This window comes from Sinohyriopsis cumingii, chromosome 3 (assembly GCF_028554795.1).
Source record: "Sinohyriopsis cumingii isolate HCF-2022 chromosome 3, ASM2855479v2, whole genome shotgun sequence".
Classification (NCBI taxonomy): domain Eukaryota; kingdom Metazoa; phylum Mollusca; class Bivalvia; order Unionida; family Unionidae; genus Sinohyriopsis; species Sinohyriopsis cumingii.
Window position 1 is genome coordinate 52,338,545 of NC_142963.1, and position 22,258 is coordinate 52,360,802.

General features: G+C 35.3%; 1 non-coding gene across 1 annotated transcript; it reads right to left on the minus strand.

The window, feature by feature from the left end:
* Positions 1–1,737: 1,737 nt before the first annotated feature.
* Trnap-ugg (transfer RNA proline (anticodon UGG)) lies at positions 1,738–1,809 on the minus strand. Its single transcript has one exon. It is a non-coding gene; the product is annotated as a tRNA-Pro (tRNA).
* Between the last annotated feature and the right edge of the window lie 20,449 nt (positions 1,810–22,258).

Consider the following 22,258-nt stretch of genomic DNA (forward strand, 5'->3'; position numbering starts at 1 on the left):
AAGAACTGAAAAAAATTATTGATATATAATAGTCGAGTCGATATCGACAGAAGCAGCTTGTCGGAGGAAAATGGCGGACGTAAACAGTGACTGGAGGTGTGTATAATACCGCTCGCTGATTGGTCAATCGAGCAGAATGATTGACAACTGGCGATAGGTCAATTGTTTTTAAAGCCTAACAGGAACTACAACTCTTACATATTGCACCAATCACAGCTAATTTTGTAGTTTATTTCTGAGCACAATGTTCCGTACACCTTAAGCTCCGCCCACCTGGGGTTTAACAATTGGCACCGTTTATACCAGTAACCGACCCACAAAAAGAAGTCCTTGGAGATCACGGGAAAAAAATGCCTTCTGGCGGTATTCACGCTAGCGTTGAATTCGCTAAGTAAAGAGACCCTTATGGAGTATTACACTAGTAACTGCAATAGAAATTTCAGCATGAAATTTGAGGGTAATTTACTTTTTTTTTTTTTTTTTTTTTTTTTGTTGTCTGTTTTAATAAATTGTTGCAGATTAATTTTGTGTTATTTCAATTGTTTATGGATTTCGAATGATTTCTTTTACTGGAGCACTTCAGTACAGAAACTTTTTTCATAATTTTATTACGCATATTACGCTGTCATGCCACTATTCACATCCATAAATGTATACAAGATAAGCACTGTTTTTACTTGTTTCCTTACGGTATTATGTATGCAATAATTGTACGTACATTTATTTAGATTGTAATAATTTTGATAATATTCCATTATATATTACCCACCGCAAAGTGAAGTGTCCTTCAATGTTGTTTATCACTATCTGTTTACTACTATAAATATATTGATTCCATGTTTGTGCCTATCCGAATAACCTGTATTCGTGTTACAGTATGTGTTTTGCGAAATCAACACGTTTTCTATTATATATATATATATATATATATATATATATATATATATATATATATATATATATATATATATATATATATATCTTAGAGCGTCCGCCATGGATGCCGAAGATGGCGGGTTCGGTTCCCGGCCGAGTCATACCAAATACATATCGCTTGGCGCTCAGCAGTAATAGCTCGTGTTAGCACTGAAAACATGTTAAAGCTACATTACATATCCAATTCGCTATCTATCTATCTATCTATCTATCTATCTATCTATCTATCTATCTATCTATTTCTCTCTCTCTCTCTCTCTCTCTCTCTCTCTCTCTCTCTCTCTCTCTGCCTGCCTACCTTCCTCGACAAATACTTAAAGACAAAATCAATATCTACTTACGCTAAAATCTTTGGAAGTGGTCAGCCAGGATGGGTCATCAACTTGGAGAAACTTTATAAACCTTTTTGCTTTAAAAAAGATTCCATATATTTGGTTTTCCTTCTGTTTTCCAGTTCATCTGAAACTAATATGCACGTGGATCCTTTGAATTTACCAACAATGTGCTTACGAAATTGTTACTGAAGTTATTAATTAATTATTTAATTAATTGTTCGTTTCCTCAAATAAAAGAAGATTTTGTTTCTATTGCTATCGTTTTTATAAGTATCCGGAAGTGAGAAATAGGAGATTACTTATTGCAACAGGAAATATAAAAACCTGTCCAGGAAAAGCTGAACATTGCTTAAATATAAAGGAATAAAAATATATAGTACAAAAGAGAAATACTGGTTGTTAGAAAAATGGTATTTTTTTCCCTCCAGCAAATAAACGAAACAAAGCAAAATAATAAAAATATACAGGGCTCGTCCGGGATTTGAACCCGGGACCTCTCGTACCCAAAACGAGAATCATACCCCTAGACCAACGAGCCGTTGTTACAAATGATATGAAGCTTTTATTTACAATAGACAATCACGGATTTCACCTTGGACGGAAAGGTAAGTTTCGAACATCTATCTGTATATTTCTCAATATGTTGACGCAGTCACTCTTGACGATTAAGCAACTGATGGTGCGCGGTCAAGGATTAATTAAAGACGGAAGTCACAGGTCAGTCAGAAGAATAAAGATAAGAAAGGCAGAATAAGTAAAAGAGTATCAGTGTACCTTTTCTTTTCATTTCATACTCAGACCAATCCGACTACCGTAGCGGCGATGAGATAAAATATTTATATAAAAAAACAACCGGCATAGCCCTGAGAATCACTAGGTCTTCCCAGTAGCTGACAGTTCATTGGAATTGGATTTTGGAAAGCTCCTGCTTAGGAGACACCAAGTCAGACGCTTCTACAATTATTCATGGTAATTTCCTCCAAGTGTCAAGTCCCTATTGTACGTTGGAAGAAGCAGAACTTTAGGTGAAACAATTTCTCGATGCTGACTTGATTTGGAACATTTTCCTGTGGTTTGTCCTAGTTTGGCTATATCACAGAGTCAAGTATTTGTCCGCTGGTATGTCTAATAGGTTGTTCGCTATATTGTACAACATTATCAGCTGGGCCTTGGTTCGCCTGGACTCGAGATTCCTACTGGAGGTGATTCAAAATTGCACTGCAACTCTTACGCTATCTGTGGTGAATCTAGCAGCTCTCCTTTGAACCATCTCTCTCTTATTTTTTTAGGTCTTTATTTATACATTAATAACGAGTATATTATTCACAACGTAGTATAGAGATTGTTGTATCTTTACCAATCGGTCCAAAATTGAAACCAAGACTAACCGAATGTTAACGGCAACTTCCGTGCAGCTAGGGTACATCGAAACACCCCAAACCACCAAAATCCTCGAATCACCCAAACCCACTCGTTACATATATAAAGGAAAAAATGGAAAAAAAATATTAGTATTTACATAATTTACTGGATTTACGGTTAAACTGCAATCGAAACAATTGCTTGGTCCATACTGTAATTATGGTCTTAAACACTAATACTGCAGTCATAAGTTTGTCGGGTTCTTTTCATTGTATTAAGGTAGTCAATTTTAAAACCATAGCCCTGGGTGTCACTATATATACATGACTGATATTATTATGTTTTGGAAATGGAAACTTTTTTCGGCGTGGATAATGACAATTGATAAATTGTAGCAATTCAGTGGCATCTGTTAATTATTTCAAACCGACTTTTGAGTCAATCCATACGTATTTCCTTACATAAAGAATTATGTCCACTAATTTGTTCTGATTGCCCCTTTGATCCTTTTTATATACACCCATTTATTGTTAATGTACCTATGGTACTATTGACGTGATTTGAAAAAATTAAACATCCATATTGTTTTGTGGCTCTTTATGTGTTTTGTTTCGGGTTGGGGGGTAGTTTTGTTGTTATTGATGTTTTGTTTCTTTCTCGTGAGTGGTATATAAACTTACTGTACTTCATTTTTGGTCTTTTCAGTGCTGAATTATTATGCCAGTAGTATCGGGCTTGAGCCCAAACTAATGTGTCAAAACAGGACCGCTCCTGTGGTCATGAGCTTAGAGCCTCAGTCTCAGATGTGGGAGGTCGAAAGTTAAAACCCGGACCGAGTCATACCAAAGACATAAAACTGGTACTAGCAGCTGCCTCGCTAGGCGCTCAGTATTAAGAGTTTAGTGTCAGGACTGGTCGGCCTGGTGTAAGGATAATGTGATTGGGTGGGACATCATGCTACATGTCTGCGGTATGATACCCCAGTGCTAGTCACTGTAAACTGCCACATTGCAGACATCGTAGCGATAAGACTAAAATATTTTTACAAATTCAAATAACACACACACACACACACACACTTTAAAACAGAATACAAACTTAAATGTAACTTTGGAAAAGTATGGAAAAACTCGGTGAGTAATCAGATACACGACCATGCAGGTTCTTATTTATAAATACCTGCATGCGGGGCCAATGACAGCAAGCGATGAGCGGGGCCCCAAGCAAACAAATTGCATCATGGAGTTGATTTCCTGAAAGCGCGGGGCCCAAGGCGTTGCCAGCATTATATGTGGATCACAGTGGTATAAACCTTTTGATGGCATATTCTAATTAGAATATCAGTATGCCCCTTATCATCTTCGCTAGCCAAGGTTCCCATGTGATATCTCTATCTACAGGATTATCATATCGGAACCTTGGCTAGCTAAGATGGCCATTATGTAAACGTGGAGTATACTCCAAGAAACATTTTATCGTAGATTGTAAATGATCGTAAATGCATAAAAACGGAAAATGAGACACTGTTATAAAGAAAATTATGGATAAAATAGGAACGTGCAGTAAGAAGCTCTTATTGTATACGAGCCATGTTTAGGATAAAAATGTAAATGGCCAAACCATGAAAAATATTGTAAGCTGTGTGGTCAAATATGAACGGCTCAACAGAAACTGAATTCTGCGAGTCAGAATATATGGCCACCGTCACCACGGCACGAAGAAGAGAACTACTAATAGAATATTAAAATACTAAAGTAAATAAAGTCATATCGCAGACACTTACATAGCCAAACAACACAATAAACATATCACAACGTGTCGCATATAACCAGACAATAAACAATTCCACACTTGGTTTAGTCCCCACGAGGCAGATTATAATGAAGGTGGGACGCTGATGCTATTGACTAACGCGAGGTGGTATTGGTCAACTTGGAATATAAGAAAGAGATGAGTTTAATAATATTTTGCACAACAACACATACAAACCTAACATCCAACCACATTACCTAACCTAACACCTGCCAGCGTACCAAATAAAACCCACAATATGCATATATACACTTCAAATTAACTATTTATGTTTCTTTCCTTGTTTATATTGTTTCTTTGGAGTGGACGTGAAGGCGACTTTGAGGGGAGCGGTGGGAATCATTAGTCCACCTGGGGCTGTTATTGCTTCAATCTGATTAAAATCAGTTCTCCACTGTCCAAATAGCGCGCGCGCACACACACACGCACACACACACACACACACACACACACACACACATCTAACTTGGCTTGTCCTTTTTTCATCTTTTTCAGATTGATTTGATTTGCCAATTACACCTCTTAGATTAAGATGCTAAGTTATCCAACATTAAGTTATTTAAAGAGTTCTCAATATCAAAGGAAATTTCTAAGGCCAATATGTTGTTATATTATTAAAGATACCACTTCTCCGTAAGTTGTGAATAGGCTTGGTTTGGTTTTAGACTGCTTTTCTTCGATCATTGTTGCAGAAAAGATACCAGATAAAGGACTCACGGTACTAATGAAATGGGTGAAGCTAAAATAGAGTATATATGGGTTAGGCTGACCATGATTGGTTAATAATGTAAGTTATGTTGTAGGAAAAAGAACCTTTTGAGAGCTTATCCTAATTGCAAGTGAAATAAATGGAGACTTTGTTTTATTAATGGAAATTTAGTCCGTTAACAGTCTTGAGTTTGGAACACTCATTACTAAGATTAGCTCCTGACTTTGGTGCGGAATTGAAAGCACATGTTTCAAACACATGCTGGTCCAGAAAATGCCGCGGCTCATATCCTTTCCTCTACACAGAAGCTGACATCCAGATTTCATCTATACTGTTAAATAGAGGTTTCATCATGAGCACTCCAAAATTATAAGTTATTGTATTTTTAATATCATGGGGTTTGCAGAGGTTTACTATGGGAAATGAATTAGTACCGTGAGTCCTAAACGGAGATATCAACACTATCTGCGTCCTTTCGTTATTCGTGACAAATAGTTTTAAATAATTATCTTTTTGCGAAACGGTTATAAATGTCACAAATTAATCTTTAAAATTTTTGATCACATGTTTGACACGTGTCAAGTACGGCAACTCGGCGACATACGGAATGGTGTGAAACATAATCATGCCAAATCTAAGTTTGCAGAAAAATTCCGATAAAAAAAGGAGCGAAAACACGCCACCCACCAAAAGAAGAAACCAAAAAGAAAACCGCATGCCCTGTTTTAGTTATTTACTAGTGTATGTGAATGTGTTAAGTTTACGTTTTCTTTGTATTACTGCGATTGATCCTGATATTTTCAGGAGTGCATTTGTTTTCTGCTTGAACATTACATCATTTTTTCCAAGTCTACTAAATATTTTCTCGGTTGTTAAGCATGTGTGTTTTGTATTTACCTGCCCTCTCTGACTCATATTTTGTCCAGGCTTGGCATCCAACTCAATTCTTCTGCCTACATCAATAGTATAGCTAATAAATTGTATACTTCATTATCAACGGTTCCTACTGTGATCAATACGTTCTCTAATGTCAGAAGTATCTGCTAAAACGTTAGCCTAATCATTCCTCTTTATTTACTGCTTTAAGATTTAAACGTATTCAACAATTAACATGTATATCAAAGTCGTGTACTGGTCATATAAGTGTAGTATCTATAAGTTGATATATTTTCGTTTCTTTTAACTCAAGATAATTAATAGTTTTAAAAAATAATAATAAAATAAAAATAATAATATTATGTATGTAATATATTGTTATTTTACTATAATGAGATCAAGACAATATCCAGTATTAACAGGCGGAAAGTGTCAGTACCCTGCCCAAGAACATTGAATTGTTGGTTCAGAAATACCGCGGTAGAAAGTTTTCGTAGTGTCTGTTCTAAAGAACTTCGAAATCCTAAGCAACTGTTGACGTCACTATATTCTCGACGTCATCTGCTGGTTGACATGGGACGTTGTTAGTGTTAGTCTAGCACCGTTCTCGTATTTAACACGCGTTGCTTCAGACAATGTTAAATTTCGATAAAATGGTAGATCTAAGGCTATTTAATGGGCTTGGGGATAGCTACGGTGTATTATCGTAAGTATCACTGCCACTTTTGCTTTGCTTTTAATGCCTTGCTTTGTTTGAAATATATCGTTAAACGATAAAAGTATAACTTAGATTGCAATATCGGTTTCAGTTACAGATTATCGTATAAAATTTACTCAAAGAGTATCCATGCTTAAGGATATCGTGAAACAGGCCGGCATTCCTTCAGTGAGTTCATATCCGAGTTGACATGACCATAAACATAATTTGTATGCGGCTGATATATAAATGTGCTGCAAAATAAAAGTCGTGAATGGGAAATAAATGCGTCGATAGCGAGGCAGATAGGTTAGATGTGTATTTAACAAGGAAAATAGGTTTATAGGTACATACATTGTGAGTTGTAATCTATCTTATTGATCAAAATCAACCATTAAGCGATTTCGGTCCAGTCCTTCCATCGTATAATTTTTTTATTTATTTATTTATTTATTTATTTATTTAGTTAGTTAGTTAGTTAGTTAGTTAGTTACTTGGTTTAGTTAGTTTAGTTAGTTACATATTCAGCCAGTTTGTTTGTCCACGCATACTGTATGTCATCCAGGCATACTCACAGTCAGTCAGTCCCTGCACCCAGCACGAAAACCAGGAGGGCAGTCCATGCATCCACTCAATTAATCACTTAACATATTCAGTCAGTTATTTTAGTGGGCTGTTTGGTACCTTAGATACATTAGCAGTAAATATATTTCCTTTTTTGTGTTAGGCATATCACTGCATGAATCATGGTATGTATTGTGTCAGCTTAAGCTAGTAAAATTACAACAGAGCAAATGAGTCGTTCTTCTCGTTTCTTAGAGACGTTCCATTCTGGTTGTCTGTGATGCAATTTCGTACCCAGCTGGAAAGAGAGTTTGCCGAAAAAGCAGAGAAATGGTGTAAGAACATGTCTGATAAACTTTATATCCTGAGACAACACAACATTGATGGTAATTTTCCTACATGTCTCCATGTGTCCTATTTTCTTCTTTAATAAGAGTTATTTTTTTGATGATATTCATTTACAAAAGGAGATTGGGTTGGGTTGAGTTCATTGCATAGGTTCTTTAGTAATATATAATCCTTTGACCATATTCACTCGCGGTAACGATTGATCCAGATTCCACCCATTTTCCACGCTAGCTGGTACTCCTTTTATTGCTAAAATAAAACTCTTCTTGTGTGTATCTACTGAAACATCAAGTACTTTATTTTTAAAGTAAGAAATTAACACCTAGTTATCGATCCATCAACCCATCAACTTCAAAGATATCACGAAAGGAATAAGCATTGCTTGAATTAAACATGCCAACAAGTAAACAGTGTATCATTCCATCGTTCTCACTCTCATTTCGAAACACTAATTCAGTTTGACTATCTTTTCGTCGTTACTTCCTCAATCCATTGACAATCTCGTCCCACAAAACGTAGCACCACAGTCTACTACAGTGCGATATATCAATTCGTAAGCTCTTTATTGGTTTGTAGATATAATTCAGATAGAATCTGCTCTGCGACTGGAAGTGGCAATGATGGAAGAAAGGACCCGTTTTGCTCGTAAATTATTATGTTCCTATGAAGAGTCTGCCAAACTCCTTCTCAAGTGAGTAAAACTGTTAAGTAGAGTAGTGTGCAAATGGTCGATTTTGAACGACCCAGCACCAGTTCAAACCAGATTAAACCCGTCATCGTCTGTTTCCAATGCGAGCCAGTTAAATATCATAGATTTACTCTCGCATGTAATGGCAAAGGTCAAGGGTGTTCCAAATGAACACAACCCCAACCACTCAACCCGTACCCGCTTGGAAATAGACGACAGAGCATTTGAGGCTGAGAATGAAACTAAATAGCCCATCACCATAACCATGTCCATGTTGGGAATCCTACAAAACAACCTTAAGTAAAAGAAAAGAAATAAAAGTATGGCAGGTTGCATCGGAATGGTGATCTCCATGCTTTAGATTCCTTATAGTGGGAATAAAGATGGATTTATGAAAACTTGAAGCCTATCTAATTGCGTGGTTACTTACATAATTACTACTTTCTGGCATGTAACGAATGTCGCGATCATGATTATAATGATGATGATATATATTGCTATTATTGTTATTATTATTATTATTATTATTATTATTATTATTATTATTATTATTGATTTTTATTGTGGATATATAGTATGTTAGATAATCAGTTTCCATACAATATCACAATAATTTGTTATGAATCCTTTGAACTGTACATATTTTGTAAGTAAATATAAAGCTGTGAACAAACGAACCAGGGTCCACTTACTGTTTTAATGGCGAAAATTGTCGATCAGTATGGTTTTATTTTGGTACAGTACCTGAAGTGTGTCAAGACATTTCAATATATGTTCGGGGAGATTGGGTATTTGGTAAAAGCGATGTCTGTATCTTAGTCATTAACTGGTATAGAGTAAAGATATTTCCCGCGACAATACAGTCTTATATCCTTTTAATTTACAGTGAGAGAGAAGCTGATGAAAAAGTCATCTTGAAAAAATACGACACGTCCTTCCAGGAGATGCTGAACCCGTACAAACGTTTCTGTAATAGAGTTGAGAAAGGACAGAAGGTACAGTAAATTTAGTCCAGAGTGATTAAATGCTACTATATTCATTTGTACAGACGGGGGCTCAACCGAAAACGTTTGTACAATATTAATAAATATCTTCATTCAATTCAATAAGAAGTTATGAAACAGTAAGCCTCATCTTGATGAGTTCGCGTCGATCAATATGATAGTTTTGCTGGTTCATAAAACTTAATTCATCCATGTTTTATTTCCTGATTTAGAGTAAAAAAAATACAACATAACTTATTTACCTAATTAACAACCTAGAAGTGTAATAAATAGGTTTATCACATAGTTGATATCATTTACATATAATACTTGTCGTTTATTATATTGATATGTCAACACCTTAGCGTATCTTTGAACTGGTCCCAAGAAAAGCCCATTAAATCATTCCTCTGTCTTCATATTATAAAACGGCCACCACCATGTTGATTTTCCTTGCCCAGCCACTTTTTGTTAAAGTTATGTTAACAATATGGCGTCCGTTTTACCAACTGGTAGTCAAACGGTTATTGGAAAGAAAGAATAACTAACACAGAAACGCACAGTGGTGGCTACATCTGTCGAAATATGACCTTTTTACCCTACATAGAAATTTTCAAATGCCAACCTAGGAAATGAGTAACCTTGCTGGACGTTTATCAAGTCCAAACGACATGTGTCGAGGCCCAAAACGTTAAATCACACTGTCCAAAACGATCATGAAACATTTAGGCAAAAAAAAAAAACACAAAACAGCCTATAATTATATAGACAGCCCCCGTTATAGTGTAGGTGACACGCGCAATAATATTCAAATTATGAAACATGGTGAATCATTTACATCTGCTCGCCATAAATTCAATAGTAGGTCATTACTCTTTTAAGATTCTCTTTGAGTATATGATTCCTGTGACAGATGGTTTTTTATTTGATGGCAAAACGTCACCTGATAATGTCGCATGATCATTCTTCATATCGTATTGTTTGTGCGTGACCTCATCACGTTAAATTGTTAACATCATGCAGTTTTGGTTAGTTTCCAAATGTCTTGCGGCTAATTTAATGTAGCAATTCATTTTTTTGTCAATAGAAAATTGTTCAGCTGTTGATGATATTGTAATAAATTTTGGAGTATTCGTATTTGGTTATAGCGTACCGTTTTAAGGAATTCCTAGATTTTTGTGATTACTTGTCTGATTATTGGAATTCTGTGCAATATAAATATTCCTTTGCCAGAAATAATTGGCCAATTACTAGAAACAAACGTTACAGAGTAAAGTGTTAGTGCGTTTCCATGATGTCATTGTTCAGTAGTAGTGAATTCAAGTCCAAACCGAATGCGAATGAATGTCAATGGATTAATAAAGTACCTACTAAAATATAGTGGCGTATATTGGTGGTGTGACTGCAGTGGCAGTATTTACGGTAGGAAACCGGTAAATTACATAATGTAATCAATAAAAATGACTCGGCAGATACCGTTTATGTCGCCATGGTGGCAAAGGCCAAGCAGTTATACCTTCGAAAAGTGCCTGGAAACTACAGTTTGACTAGCCTAAGGTGGCGTAGTTTAAAATAGATTCCTGTGTTAAGGGACAGTTGCATAATTTCGACGACGAGAACTGCTGGCGGTACGGAAACCTAACGAAGAGAAACCATATATTTGGCTGGTTGTGAGATCTGTGGTCTTGCAATGATTAGAGTAAAATGTATGTATAGAATAGACACGTTGGGCTTTCTAATTTACAACTGTAGTTGTGTGGAAGCCTTTGGAAATTTGGGGTAAACTTATCGCTTCTAGCGGGAATCGCGCCAGGGTTTGAAACCGATCGGTCAAGTAAGGACCCCTGGTAATGTTTCATTTCCCTCATTTCTAGGTCTACAAACGATCAATGGTCAGATTAGAAAAGTTGGTTTTGGAAGAGAACGCGTCTTGGTTTAGCAATAGGAAAGTAAAGAAAGCCAGGAAGGTGGCAAAGACGAACCCTGAAGGATACATTAAACTTTTAAAGGAGGAGACAAATCAAGCGGTTAACATTGCCTCAGTAAGCAGATATTTATTACTAACAAATGGCTGTGTACTATTTTACAGATATAACGCTTTCCCATTCACCTCGGACCATTTATGTCTTACAAAATACCATTAAATATGAGAATTCTTTGTTGCATACTTTTAATTATCAGAGTAAGATAAGATGTATTTAACGTCGGCATGATTTAAAACAACAATCTATTTACCGACATTACGTAAAACAAATGAGGCATTAGAACAAGAGTGATTAGCAAGACATCCAAACACATCATAATACATGAATACAAATTGGACAAAATACACACTGCATGAATTGAAAAATAAGCAGGCAAAGCATTTAAAATTCAGTGACTAAAGGTGATTTTAGCAGCTGTATAAATGTTTTAAAAAACAACACAATTTAGGATTAAAGTTATAAAAGAATTAGTCCCAATTTAAATTTACATTAAATTCAGAAGTCCCAAATAAGAATTAACAAACTTATGTGATGCAGCTTACGCCTGGCTTGAAAGGAAAGGGGGTAACAGTAAGGCACTTGAGTAACAAATACGACAAGAAGAGATAAAGGAATAACGCTAACACAAACATTAGCTGTCATCATGGCATAAGGTGGAATATTATTTAAGGCTATTACATTGACAGCCTTTACCATTCCAGGATCGAATTAAAGCTCTACATGAATCCAATTTCGCTTGTTGTCTAAAGTTATTTGGTAGCTCATTCCAACGGACGGCAGCTGCTTATACCAATAATATATCTTCCAGCTCTCTTTGGAATATAAAGGAGTCGCCACTGAGATTGCTGACAAAAAGGTCAAATCTTTCGTGGACTGTTGGTCTACCTGTATGTTACAACATGCAGAAAATTCCACTGGTGATAGAAGGTAAAGCATATATACGCATGTACGTACATCAATCCCGACTTTACAACGTTGTATAAATTGATATATTCTTCAATCTTCACGTCTGTTAAGCCAACTATTCATCTATCTGTAAATTATCTGCATTAGGTCATGGCACGTATTATTTCTTCGCCTCTACCTCCAATTATACTCTCTCTCTCTCTCTCTGAAATGCCCATACCAGAATCTCATGTAAAAGATGAATGGGAAAGAGGTGAAACGGTAGAACAGAACAAATTCATATATTTTAGTATAGGGATGACCACATATATAAAGTAGGGTTGTTCTGTCAATTCCAGAAACATAACACTTTTAATTTTCAAAATATATATCCAGTTTCAGCTAGACGAAGACAGAACAATCAGTAAAGAGAAGTCCTGGACAAATATCCTGCCCTTTGTAAGAGGCATATATTTCTGGCTTTTGAAGCATTAAAACTAACTTTGTGCCATGAATATAGAGCGATAATTCATGTCCTGAAAGACTAGACCTCAGCATACACATATCCTCACACACATGTCAATATGATGATTATTTTCATATCTTTTTCAGGAACGTGATTAATACAGGACAGTACGTACTCAGCAAAGTTGATTCTGAAAAGTTGGTTAAGCTTCTATCAGAATTCAATAAGGAAAGCCTCCATATACCAACATACCAGGTAAATGCCATTTAGGAAACTCTCATCTTCTCTACGACGCCTCAACCTTCTTGGATAGATAAGTGTTAGTGTCAGAACAACGTTTGCTAGTGATGTTGAGGACAAAGCCAATGAGATGAAAGTCTCATTCATGTGTACTCTTCTTATATTAAAGGGTTATAGAAACACGTGACATTCGTATGCGTCTTAGAAATACGTGTTCTAAATTGAATCGTGATTTGTCTTGCGATTGTCACATTTATTGCGTGTATCTTGTTCAAATGTTCAAGCAATGTCTTTCTGAAATATATGGTTTCCTAGGATGGACTCCTTCGCTGAAATGACTGTTGAGTCGACAGAAAGTCGCGGAAGAATGGATTGATGATTATTTACTCTTCCACATGCTGGGGATCGACCCCAGGAGGGATAGCTGAGCAACAAAATATCAAGTTGTGTGCTCCCCTTGTTTCGATCACGTAGCAACAGTGTTCAAATGTAAACAACTTTATTTTGGTTCGATGCAGCGGCAAGCCACTGCATCCAATGAAATTCAAAGACCCGACGCACAGAAATATTTGCTCGAAACGCCAAGATGTATATAGGGTATCATATCGCAACTTTGCCTAGCGAAGATATTGTCACACATATAGTGCATATGTGTCAAGTGTTTTGGTCTTGTTGTCAGGCGTATATTCCGAGGTATGTGTGTAGCTTTCGTGGATATCTGTATAAATATCGAGGATATGTGTGTGCGTGTCTGTTGATTTTCTAGTATTACTATTTTGATTTCTCCGTCGCTTCAAGAACCTTTAGTCTCTCTCTCTCTCTCTCTCTCTCTGTAGATATATATATATATATATATATATATATATATATATATATATATATATATATATATATATATATATATATATATATATAATCTTCAAGATCTTTGATCATTTCTAGGAATTCCAAGGAACTATCGATCTTGAGGAGCTACTTGGCTATCGGCCTGTCGTAGAAACTATCATTTCAGGTTAGTTTGGAGTCATGCAAAATGAGTATGTTTGTATGTATGTATAGAGGATTTAAAAGAGCATCATCTCAATCGGGATAATATAGAAATACGTAAAATTTAGGTATGAAGTGAAACAGTTAAACAATTTCCTACACACATCTTATGTTTCACACTGGGTTTGCAGTTTTATGATGACAAGCTATTTTCAAACATGACTACTGTCACTTGCACCATGTATGTTCGGTAATATAGAATATTAAAGATGCATCCTCCGTTGCATCGTAAGAGGCGACTAATTGAGGCAGCCTTTTCGCCCATGTTATAATGCTTCAGCTGTGCTTGCTTTGACCTTTCGAAAGAGCGGGAATTATTCAAATAGTTTGTATGTTTTAAATTAGACGTTGTTTTTCAGGTGGAATACCCCTTTTCTTGTCCTTATCTTTGTGATTTCGTAGTTAAACTTCATATTGTCCATGTTTTGCCACATTACAACCAGTGAATGCATTCTTTTCCACATGTATTTGTCCATTACTACACCAGCACTTAATCCATTCATTGAGAGCAAGACGTTCCTACGAAAATGAGAACTCTATACTGTCACACAAACAAGTGAACAACTATAAGTATAGTATCTAACCCCAAAGACGGAGCTAACGTTGCATAACTGAATGAATGTACATTTAGACGCTTACTTTGTAGGCTACCAACACCAATCAGATACAAACATATGCATTTACTTACTGAACAGTTGTATTATTTGTGCAAAGATATTCTTCTCATAATCGGTAATGATCATGCTTGCTACTAATGAAATTGGATTTGTTGAATGTTTATTTGTACATGCTTTACTTACACAATTAAGATCATTGGACGTCTATGATGTCCTTCACAATCTTTCCTCTGAAAGAACTATGCGGTTACTTAGTGGTCTTTATTGTTAGAGAGATACAAGAGGGGAGGGTATAGGGTGAGAGATGGACAGACAGACGCAGAGGCATATCATCGTATGAAATAGATTTTTGAGATTCCTTCTACCAAATACACGAACCCAGTTTTATTGACGTTACTTTTAATTCATGCCTCAGGTTCATCTTGGTTGAGTTATTGTTGATCTGAACCTAAGAGGACATGGAAAGATGAAAATGAAATAACTACTCGAGTATTATTTTCAATAAAATGTGGGATGGAACTAGAAACGTTGCTACAATGCCGCAAACTCGAAGTCTTTCGTATATATATGTATGTATGTATTGTATGGGGTTTTTTCTTCAAAAGTGGCTGTGTGTAAATGGATACTTAAAGTGTTTTCCTTGATAACTTTTAAACTGAAATAATTAGGTTTCAAAATATATTACAGAAGATGAAGTTGGAAAGGGATGTCAAGATCATACGCCGATGACACCAGCTGATAGTTATGATCGTCTGTTCAATCCTTTCTGTTTAAATGGTATGTGCAGTTTTCATAAACATTCGGAAGAGAACGGGATATACTGACATGGGTGATAACAGATATATAAATAATTACCACATACGCATAAACTTATAAATACAATTCTAGCACGATTGAATATTTTAGCTGAATGATAAAAACACACGTTTATTCATGTGCTATTAATGTTCATGAATTTACTTGTTTGCCAAATTTTATGAAATAATTTGAATAGCGGATTTGCGATGTTGAATAGCCCTGTAATAGCAGGACATTTTGAAACCAGGAAAAGTTGCGAAGTTCGGATTTTAAGTAGCTTGACGGTTTTCTTATTCTCGCTATATGTAATCGATTATTTTCCTGAGTTGGGACAAATGTTCTTTCGCTGTATGTTTTCGATCATTTTCCTGAGTTGGGATAAATGTTCTTGATCGCGTCAATATGACATTTTACTTCCATCTTTCAGCGGACCAATATCAGTTATTTGTAGATTATTATAGAAATTAGGAAATATTAACCAAAATGTTTTTGAAACGAATACAATTTGTGATTGATTGTCCAACAAAAACCTAGGAACTTCCTGCAACTGATACAAATTTATTTTGTTTATTGAACTAATAAACAAAGTAAGATTGTATCAGTTGGAGGAAGTTCCTAAGTTTGTGTTGGAGAATCAATGGTGGCATTGTGGCACATAACAGTAGCAAATATTCATTGTGAATTTAAAAAACTCAAGCTACAACTCAAACGAGAGATAATTACGATATGTAAAATGGTTAATTTTTGGCGCGGGGTGGTGGTTGGGGGTGCGGGTGGGGCAGAGTAATTGCTTTTGCGCCGATATCCTTCTCAGATTCGAATAAAATATAATTAAACGAACTAACGACTCAAAAATATGATATTGTTTTTACAATGTATTTTACTTTCAGCAGATGATCATGGAGGAGAAAAGAATGAGGTAATGGATGACAGTCTCCTTACCCCAGCAGATAGTTACGATAGACTTCTGCTCTAATGCTAAGTTAAGAATCTAAAATGTATCCTTAACCACGAACTGTTTAAGAAAATTATGAATTAAAACATAATTGATAACTTCAAAACAATTGATGTTGCTGTTACAATAAATGCTTTTCAAAAATTTACCATTTCACATATCGTAATTATCTCTTGTTTAAGTTGTAGTTAGTTTTGTATTCACAATGAATATTGGCTACTATTAACTGCCACAATATCTTTCAGCAGATGAAAATGATGAAGTAAAAAACCAAATCGAAGAAAAGAATACCATTACCCAAGCCTACACAAACGTTATGTGTTTAAATAAATTATGAACGAGACCATGATTCCTAAATTCATAAGACTTGATATTTGTTCTTACGATAATAGGCTTATAAAATACACATTTACATTTGCTGGTGTTATAACTGTTGTTATTTTGGTAATGTACATTTACCATTTTTATTTTCCAAAATATCTTTCAGGAAACGAAAAAGATGAAGAACAGGAGGAACTCAATGGGAACAAGCCATTGACACCGGCCGATAGTTACGATAAACTTAACAACCCATTCTGTTCCAATGGTAAGTTCCATGCTTAAAACAGTATGCATAAGCATGACGCATTGAAATAAAATCTGAAGGAGAACATGTTTTATAAATGCATGTGACTTGATGATGCCGTGAAGTTAAACCCCCGTAAGAAAACTCAAACCTTGTCCAAAATGGAATTATCTACGATTGTTGTAATTGTTTCCGTTTACGAAAACTAGCCTTTCAGAAATCGTATCAGCTTCTGCACTCTTTCTGACCAAATATTCATGAAACAATTTGAGACGTAAATAGAAATGTATAACATAACTAGTACAAAGCGTGCGTCACCTATAGTTTATTCAAGAAGATGAAAACAATGAAGAAAATAAAGAAGAGGATAATCCTTTTAAGCCAGTTGACAGCTGTGGTAGGTTGAATTCGTTCTTTTGCAATTGTAAGAACCAGTACTTTTAGCTACAAATAGTATAAATACACTTTATACGTTGATATTCGTAAGGAAAATAATACACACATCGAGCACCTAAAAATACACTAAATTACAGTCTCATTCAAACTAGAGTAATACAATCAAGTCGTTCAATCTTAAGTAATAAATTCGAGACTGCGTTATTATCTTAAATTGCTTGATTGATGAATGGAATCTGGTTAGAATCCTATACTGTTATTTTCTCGTTTAATAAATGGTAAAGAAAGAAAGCGTTTCAAATTGTACTTGTACAAGGGTTGGGGGGGGGGGGAGAGGGCTATAATTAATCAATCACACCTCCGTCTATTGATCCGTATAAGGGATGGGGTAGTAATCAATAGTCGATCCTGAAAGATATGGCTACGTCTATTTATTAGCATCTCGTTTTTCATTAAACTCGCGACGATTTTAAGTAACTCTTCCGATCTAGCCAGTTACAGCATTGGTTAGCGGGACATTGTTATTTGCTAGGTGTTTATAAGGGCGGAGTCGACGATCAATTAATTAAATAAGGTCTGTAAAGTATTACAAACGTACATGGAACTTACTCCTCGAGCACGGGATTGTTTATATTATGGGACTTGGAGATTTTATTCCTTGAGCACGGGATTGTTTTTTTTATATGGACCGAAGAAGTAATAATAACGATGCATAAACACGTTCAAGTTTAGTTATTTACGTTTAGGTTATTTCTCTCTATTGAAACATCCAAAGCAAAACAAAAATGAATAACACCTGCTATAGATACGTCCAATGTACTTTTACAATCTGTTACCTTTCTTTCATTGAATTGAGCATTTATTTTAGGTGAGAGTAGACTGAATCGATGGGTAAGGGTTGTGGCCATTAATGAGCATAAAAAGATCGAATGTCTGGAAATGGGTATCAAACCAGGTAAAGATAATATCAGTTTCCTATTTCCATTTAAGATCGGTTATAGTAGACTATACAGTACTTCCCGTAAGGGTCAGTTATCTAAGGTATCCTTAACTGTCGTTTATATTATACTATCGAATTTATTATCATTGCACATTCTGCAGCAACACATACATCAAATCATAACACTTTAGCTAGCAGAAGCGTTAAAAATGTCGCCGAAACTATATTCTCTGACAATCTTTTCGTCAATGGGAAGCAGCAATGTTGTACCTTTTTGGAATATGTTGATGTCACTACTTTGGTGGGTTCACTATTTTTTTTTGCGAAAATTGATAGAAGTTGTCAAAGAAATTAATATCTTTCTATCTATCTAACTATCTATCTATCTATCTATCTATCTATCTATCTATCTATCTATCTATTTCTAGGCGATTTGGTGGAGCAACTGACACCTCCCAACTCCATGGGAATGGTATATGGAATAAGGAGGTCAAGGATAACAAGGAAGAAAATGGGCGGATTTATTCCATCCAATTGTATTTTACCTGGTTAACAAAGAATTGATTAATGAACAGACTGGTGGAGAAGAGGGCATTATGACTGATTGTTAAATCACGATTTCACCTTCCCTCCATTAGCCATCAATAGAGTCTTTGGGGTTTTTTGGTGTGAATTTTTGAGTTAAATTTAGTCATGTTTTAATTGTTTGTTTAGCGAAATATGAACACATTTGAAAACAAATATTAACCCCATCTTACTCCCTTCCCCCGCCTCTCTCTCTCTCTCTCTCTCTCTCTCTCTCTCTCTCTCTGTTTTTCTCTCTTTTGCATTTCTCATTCACTGACAATCGATTGTAAGTGCCTATAATTTTCAGTTTCTTTGCTCACCATTGATATATGCATAAAACCCTCACCCATTCATCAATCGTTTTTGTTTTTACGTGGATATCTGAATCAGATTATATTATGTATTAATGTAAAATTATCTACATATGAACACGTTTTTAAAACAACCCATCAGTCATCTCTCTCTCTCTCTTTCTGTATTTCTATCTCACCTCTCTTTCTCTCTCTCTCTCACACACACACACACACACACATACACGCACAGTATATTTACTTTTATCTCTCTCTCTCTGTCTCTCTCTCTCACACGCACAATCGATCAAAAGTAAATTTATATATTCTTTAATTGTACACTATTGTTATATACTTAAAACCGTGAAATAAATAAATAAAATTGAACCTGAAATGTTTCTCTTCTGATTATATTTCGTGACCGCATACTGCGTTCTTTAAGAAAAAAAAAAGCGACCATGCAATCTGTCCATCCTTTTGTCCGCTGTTCCTGTATCATTCATTCTGTGACTTGAATCTTTCATGTCAGATTACACTTTTATTATATTGAAACAGGTATTGCAATTGGAAGTAATATAAATCTTGGGCAAATACAATGAACCCTAGCATAATTACTATGAATATAATGTTACAACTCTATGTCCTTAAACTAAGAAACAGAAATGAGCCAAACCAACAAGTTTGGTAAAATTCAACAAATAAATTATTTCCCTAAAATACAACATAAATATTCAAAACTAACTTACTGTGCTGTGAATTAAATCCCCAATAGCCCTAAAAGTTTATTACAAGTCCAAATGTATAAAGTTTCAATTGAATTTCAGTGGTATTCCAAATAAGTTCAAATACTGAATGTGTTGATGTGCCTGTTGTCTCGAATATGATAATGTGCCAGTGTCCTATAGTGTAGATATGTACTACCAGTCTCTTGATGTATCCCACTAATATTATCCAAATATGTCTTTGTCTGAATTTACTATAACTCCAAATAAATGAGCACTGCTATTCCAGTGACTATGGCATTATCTCTAAAAGGTTTATCACCAACTTCACAAATGAATGCTGTTTTCTCCAACAAGCCATACATGATTTAATCACAAACTTCAGACATTAATGTCGTTTCAGCTGCGTATAACTGCATGTTCTCCTTCATGCAAGAACTCTTAGAGTACCTTTTAATACGAATTTCACAACTGATTTGTTGGGGGGGGGGGGATTTTTTTAAGATTTTTTTTTTTGGGGGGTGGGGTGTATGTTATTTTTCCATCAGGAATATATCTTTCTAATCATTGAATTCAGATTCGTTGCAGGTTGGACTGTAGAGATTTGACCTGAAACTGATTGATGAAGCGGTTTACACATGGTCATCATATGACTAATGAGAGTAAAGAAAGCATTTAGTAAAGTTTTCCAATACATGAAAGCTTACTCTAGCCAGAGAATTACACTCAATACATACCCAAGTCTAAAGTACCTTGACCGATTAAAGGTATCAGAGTCAAAACGTACCTATGAATACCAAAATGTGCACAAGTCATAACGTACTCACCATAACGAACATTCGTTGTGCGACTGATGAATTTGACCAACCATTTGAATAGAAATGTGGATAGTACAGGTAACACGCTTTTTCACTGAGGCACGACAAGCATTTTTCAGAAAGTCACGAGTATGGGTTGAACATAGACGAAATAAACCGGAATTGCGAGGGGCTTACCTGACTAAAGCGCCACCTTGTCACATCAGGGGAAAGTAACTGACCAATGTTCCCATTGTCACAGCAGGTATTTCGGTACCTATTGTTTCTGCATAGACTTCAATGATAATGTTTTGCGAAATAAATATACTTTTCTATCCGACCTCGGCATGCATGTCACACACTGTCATAGAGAACAATGTTAGATTGACAATTTGACAGGGACAAAACCAGGCACACCGTTGCATTTAAGAGAGATAACTCTACTGGAACTAGACAGGGGTAAGAGTTATCTAGTCACAGCAGAAGCATTTTCAGTTATGTGTACCACAATTTTTTTTTAAAAATCATAAAAAAAATACAACACATAATCTAGATATAAATTAACATAATTTCACATGTTGCCAGGAGGCTCAATTGACCTTACGCCAGAAGGTAGATATTGGAGAGCAATATTTGCCATATGAAACAACATTAAGACAGAGACAGAAAGCGAGAGCATTTATCCATCGCTTGCACTTCTCTAAGTTACGTCGGTATGCGGAGAACTCGCCCCATGGAGAATTCCCCCCACGCATCTGGACAAGTCGCCCCAGAGTGGTTGGAGAAGTCGCCCCAATTGGTTGGAGAAGTCATCCCAAAACTTGTCACCCAAAGAAACTTTTTATAACAGAAATAAGTCACCTTTTACGTGATTCATATATATATGCTATCACAAAAGAGATATTAACTAAATTAAAGCAATATCATAGTAATACTTATAAGGACGAAATTAAGTCGGTATATAAGCTAATGAATGACGACAGTATAGTGATTAAAAAGGATGATAAGTCATACACTATTATTATTGTGAATCAAGATGATTATGTTAAAGGAATTGACGTCAATCAGAAATTAAATAATTAAATAAAAAATTTCAACATGCATTAATGAGATCGCTAAAACTAATAATTCCATATGTGAGGAATTTGATACTTTCCCTCTTAACATACGTACACCTGAAAATTAATAATTCCGTATATGAGGAATTTGATACTTTCCCTCTTACCATACGTACACCTCAATTCTACATATTAACCAAAACTCGTACAAATCCTGACCATAATTTAGCTTTAAATTTTCAAGGACGACCCATTATATCAGGTTGTAATTCATATACTGAAAACCTATCCAAATATATTGATTGCTTTTACAACCTTTAATGAAATCACTTCCTTCATACATTAAAGATACAGCTACTGTCATTAAAAAGTCGAAGTCTATTCCACATCTATCTGATAATTTCAATCCTGGTATCATTAGTTGTAACATCACTATATACCAACATTCCGCATGCAGATGGTATTGAAGCGTGCAAATATTTTCTTGATAACAATCCTAATAATAGCACACTATCTAGCGAAGATATTTGTAAAATAATAAAAACTTATCTTGGAAAATAATTATTTTCAATTTAATAATACGAATTACATACAGATAATGGGTATTAATTTGGCTCCTA